Source organism: Canis lupus, chromosome 1, assembly GCF_003254725.2.
Source record: "Canis lupus dingo isolate Sandy chromosome 1, ASM325472v2, whole genome shotgun sequence".
Taxonomy (NCBI): domain Eukaryota; kingdom Metazoa; phylum Chordata; class Mammalia; order Carnivora; family Canidae; genus Canis; species Canis lupus.
Genome location: NC_064243.1, coordinates 37,707,015 through 37,713,119, shown reverse-complemented (window position 1 = coordinate 37,713,119; position 6,105 = coordinate 37,707,015).

Genomic DNA, 6,105 nt, shown 5'->3' with positions numbered 1-6,105 from the left:
ATATATATATAGGAAATGTGGTTGTTTATATAGCTGCTCCTCAGTAAAAGTTTTCTAGTTAAGTGTTACTTTTGGTTCCTGTGACTGTCTTTTTTTTTTTTTTTTCTGATATTTTTGTATAGATTCTGATCTGGATATAAAGTTGAAACATGGCTAGCAATGTCATTTCTCTTAAAAATACAATTGATCTTGTTGTACAACAAAATTATTTTTAAGAAGCAAATGATCATTTCTGTTAAATAGGACAATGATTTTGAATTCAGTGTAGAAAACCTCATCTCTACTTCAAACTTATTTTTTTAAAGAGGTAATGTTCATTTTCCAATATCTAGGGAATATACTAATGCTGCCTTAGAAATAATAAACTCCAACATTTTAAAGTGACTTCTAAAACTAATGATAGAACAGTTAGCCAACGATGATATATTTTATTTAAAACTTGGGGCTGGTGGGACACCTGGGTGGCTCAGGGGTTGACCATCTGCCTTCAGCTCAGGGTGTGATCCCAGGGTCCTGGGATCGAGTTCTGCATCAAGCTCTCCACAAGGAGCCTACTTCTCCCTCTGCCTATGTCTCTGTCTCTCTCTGTGTCTCTCATGAATAAATAAATAAAATCTTTAAGAAAAAAAAAAACTTGGGGCTGGTAACAGAATGGAAAGACCTGGTGGGAATTGGCTAAAACTACTCTAAGCAGATTGAGTAGGCAGAGAAGCTCAGAGGTAATTAGACAGACCTGCTTAATTTTCTTATCAAGTTTACCATTAGCCTTGGTCGGAAAAGATAAAAAGGCCTCAAAAATACACTTACAAATATGTCATTTAGTAGAGGTTAAAAGACTCACTCTTTCAGAATATGCAGTTCCAAATATATCACTACCAGAAGAGCCTTTAGAAGTTTCTCCAAATGGTTAAGGGGGAAATAAAGTCTCAGCTTTCCTTCTGTATCTGTTGACTTAATATTATTATGACATCGGGACTTAAAGAAAGCAGAAAACCTTTACTTGTCTCCCTTGAATCCTAAGCACAGGATTTTGGTGCTGACATTTCAATGGTGGTTCATGCCTACACAAGGCCACCACTTTGAGTAAACGGTCAGTTATCACATCAGAGACTGGCACCCACAACTCAAGAGAGTCTTAAGTCATAATGAGTCCAAGAAGTAGGGTACAGGAGTGGATTTCATATACTCTTGATTCAGCTGAGTTTGATTCAGTCTAGAACTATCCTAAAATTTACATGCAAAAAATTCTTCTTGAGGGACTAAGTTGTGAAATGTCTTAAAAGCCTGCTACAGAGAGAACTATTTGCTCTAAGTTCCCTTTACAGTTAAATAGAAATATATGGTAAGAATACATTTTGGAATATTCTAACATGTGCATTTAAAAATATCAGAGCATAGCATCTTAAGCCTAACATCGATTTAGCATTCAGTCTTCATCTTAAACTGTAACAGGTCTTTAAATGTTTGAACATAAGTTGATTTCTGCTAGCAGTGATTATTATTTCAGAGCATGATATGCTTAGTATTACATATACCCAAGGAATGGCTTACATTTCTACCCTGTCATCAGTTCCTGTTTTAATCATAATCCATTTCGCTACAGAGTCAACTACACAAACTACACATCATTACCAACATGTATTGAATTTATAATTAAATCCTCATCTTCTTAAATAGGATTGGATAGAAATATGCTCAAGTAGTACCACAAAGAGTCTAGAGTAAAAGTATATATTCGATTTTTAGAGATGCTATGCTATGAAAAATTAGATTCCACTCTCAACTATTAAAATTGTTCTGAATCAAACCAGAATGAAAGTACTATATTGTACTTTGCTAAATTTCCAAGAGAGAAAAGTTTCTGGAGATTACTTCAGTTTTTTTCATCAATAAAAGAAAAGAAATCCACAAAATTTCATCTTTAAATCTCAGATGAATAGGATGCTGAATTGAAATTGAAGTCAGGTTATTATAAGGCTTCACTTAGAGCAATTACTGTATTCCTTTAAAGTTCTGCAAGCTCTCAAATCACAATTTAGCAGCATGACTAAAGCTATACCAAAGAATCAAAAGTGGAGTGTTCATAAAGGTAGGTAAATGCCAGCTATAAATTTCACGGGGTTCAAAATAATCAGCAAAATAATCCTACTGCAAAAAGAAAGCATTACATGTTAATTTAGAATGAACATAAACAAAACTTATTTAAATTATAATATGTAAACATTTAAGCCTCTAGAAAGGGCTTGGTAGTGAGAAGATTGAAAGATAATGGGTTTGGTTTGGGAAATGCCAACAGATTGGCAGGACAATACCACTGGGTATTCAGGTGATTTGGGGGAGGCAGTAGTTGAATTACTACCACCTATACAGTCCCAGCAGTATTTTATATGTGACTCAAACTTATATCGCACACATTCCTACCTCTTCTCCCACCATACACACACAATCTGGGAGAATGAGAAATAAGAAATAGTTACTTCATATATTCATATGATATGTTCATAATATACGTAAGATCCCAGGAGGGCAAAATATAGGTGATGTTATTAAGTGTAGTAAAAAGTAAAGATAAGTCAAAGTATTTCTTTTTTTTTTTTTTTAAAGTATTATGTTCCAAATGGGAACACTCCTCGATTTCAGTGATAGTGTAGGAAACATACGGACCAGGGTAAAATAAAGTGTATCATAAAAATGTAAACATTAACTAAAAAGCTCAAGACAGCCTTAACCGACACCCACAATTCTAGCCCTTACCTGAGGCAATTACAATCAGGAAATTGGTGTTAACCTTTCTGAATGGTTCAGGAAGTCTTTAAATTCTGAATACTTTTTTTTTTTTTTTTTTTTTAAGTATGACTAAACTGCTGCATGGTATCTCCTTTTATGGGCGTACAATTTTCCATTGTATTTTCCCCCTACAGATGAGCATGTAGATTGTGTTTTGGGGTTTTTTTTGTGTGTTTGGGGGGGGGGGTCTTTTGGTGTTTTGCATGCACACCTGCATGCATGTCCCAAGAATGATGCAGTGAACAGGCTTCTATTATTCCTTGTACACACAAGCAAATGTTTGCCCAGGTTGGACAGTAGGGGCAAATACAAATTAAAAAATAAAAAACTTAAGTCTCTTCATTGAAGTGAAGAAACTCCTCCAATCCATGCCCCTTTTCTCAGAGTGTTTATAATTGAAAGTTTTTAAGTTCTCTGTCTCTTTGATATGTATGTAAATCTTTTTTAAAGCTAAAGAAGCCTCTCTCCAGGCTTTCTCAAGGACATCTTTGGGAGTCATCTCTTTGAAATTTGATTATGAAGAGAAAGTGTCCCTATCTCCCAATTTCTGGGGAAGGGGAGAAATCTTACATCACCTTGCAAAACTACCTCCTGCCATGAAGATAGAAGTGATTTCTCCTTTGCATAAAGCCAATGAACTAATACAGTCACCCCAACTGCCAATGCATTTAGGATGAACTGTGTATTGACAAAAGGTGCTGTCAAGTCCTCTTATCTGAGGACTAGTTTACCTGGAGAACAAGTGTGGAGTGGGTTGTATCTGCTGGGCAATACGAAGGGGCGTTTTTAATCTCTTAGCTATCGCCCCTGAGGCAAACATTCTGGCTTTCTGCTTATTCAATAAACACCACCACTTTCTCTCTACCTTTGCAGAGCCATCTTCTGGGTGGGAGGAGGTTTTGTTTCTGTTATTTCCCCAGCAATAGCAGTTCTGCTTCTTAGCAAGGTGTGGGCATAGTGTCAAGTGCACAGCATCAATGGAGGGAGCCTGGGAGGTACCCATTAAATCAAATCTGGTCGAAGAGCAGATTGCAAACACAAGTTTCCTGGTATGTTCACCAATATCAGGGACACAATCAAACTCACACATTTCTTGGGGAATCTGATAACATCTTGTTTTATTTTTTATGTTTCCTGGTTACCAAGATTTAACACATGAGTACTCTTCCAAAAACACTTTTTACATTCTTTGCCCATTTTTACTCATTTTTTGTTATCCTGCTTTATTGACCCTTACCCAATTAAACAGGTTGCAAATATTTTGTCTGTTGTTATAATTTCACTTAAATTCTCATTAGACATGACATTGATGTAACCAAAATTCTCGTTAGACATGACATTGATGTAACCAAATGTACTTTTTCCTCTTGCATTAAGCATGTGGGGATTTAAAAAGGAATTTCTTAGCCTAATGTTAAAATTTTTCCAAACATGCCGAAGTTTCATAGCTGTATTTGTTTTTACATTTAGGTTATTCATTTCCAGACTGTATCACTTTGAGGAACAGTACAATAGAGACAGGACTTATTTTTTCCCAAATGGCTAACTGTACAGTCACTTGGAGATTAGTCCAGGCTGTCAGAATCCTTAAGCTACTACATCTCTTTTCAGTGGACGAAAGTTTTATACTGCTTGTCCGCTATTTAAGCCGTTCAGACTTTTTAATAACACTGATGTATACACAGAAATAAAAGTCCTATATTTTTAAAATATTCATGTTTGGGGTAATGTCATAGATTCCAAACTCAGTAACTACTGCTGCTTATGATAAGAGATTTCAAAAGGAACATCACCGGATATTTTTAAAGATTTATTTGAGAGAGAGAGAGAAAGGATGGAGAGAGAGGGAAAGAGAATCTCAAGTAGACTCCCCACTGAGCAGAAGCCCAATGTGGTGCTCAATCTCACCTGAGATCATGACCTGAGCCAAAACCAAGTTAGGTGCTTACCTGACTGAGCCACCCAGGCACCCTTCAGCAGATTTTTTCTTTTAAAGCAGATTTCTAGTTCGTTTCCCAGAGTTAGCAGTCTTTACGTTCTGTCTCCCTTTCTGATATTTCCCACACATTTCTTCTCCCTTCCCTTATATTCCCTTTCACTATTATTTATATGCCCCAAATGAATGAGAACATATAATGTTTGTCCTTCTCTGACTGACTTACTTCACTCAGCATAACGAACTAGGGGTGGTAGAAGGGGAGGAGGGCGGGGGGTGGGAGTGAATGGGTGACGGGCACTGGGTGTTATTCTGTACGTTAGTAAATTGAACACCAATAAAAAATAAATTAAAAAAAATAATAATAAAGCAGATTTCTGTGCCTCATCCCCAGAAAGATATTTAAATAAGAGGGTATGGGAATAAGGAAGTCAAAGTATTCTCCTCTCTTTAGCCATTTATGTAACCTATCCTAAATTCAAATTTTTATGTTCAAGTTTACAAAAACAAATTGTAGTGAGAATTTAGGAGTAAAGCAAAATACTCAGTTTTATTTCAAAAATGTAAAAAATGATAAGTGGAATAAACTGACAAGGAAACAGAACCCTCAGTGTTCAAAGAGAAACCAAACAGAAGACTCTCTGTTCTTAAAATTATCCTCAAAGAAGGTAAAAAATGTAGTAAAGGTGGGCACCGACAGTGCAATACTCCTAGTTTTGCTCAATTTAAGCATGATGAATTTCTTGTAAAACTGAAAATCAGTATGTAAAAAGAGAATTCCAGACGACTTATCAATTTCAGTGACCACACAGGATAAGCTTTGTATGTCTAACATTTAGGATTTGGCACCAATTTTTCATACTACTTACACAATGGACTTTGGAATTAGTAAAGATTAAGAAGCTGTACATTGACCTAGACCAGAAAAAAAAAAAAAACTTTAGAGCATGACACATATTTCTTAGAAAGCAAGATTTAATGCAATATTTTTTAAACATTAAGAAGGGACTACATTAACTAAATGGTAAGTGATATTTAAATAAGGGTCTTTCTTTATATTCCTTAGCTTCAGAAAATCTGAATCTGTATAGATTATATGTCCCAAAAGATCAAAGAGCTTATTTACTTAAATGCAGAACATAAACACATCTGTGATTCCTAAGCAAAGCCTAGATTTAACAAGAAGGGCAAGCTACATTGTATGGCCCACGATAACTATTTATTCCCAGAATACACCTATCAGAGCAAATGCAATTCTTGCTAGGTTGCTCTCAACAAATGCATAGATCTTTCCTACCCATGCTCATTATGATGTATAAGAAAATTTGGTCAATGCCTCACGTTGCAATAGCTCTGGATTATGTCACAAACACCTTTAAAAT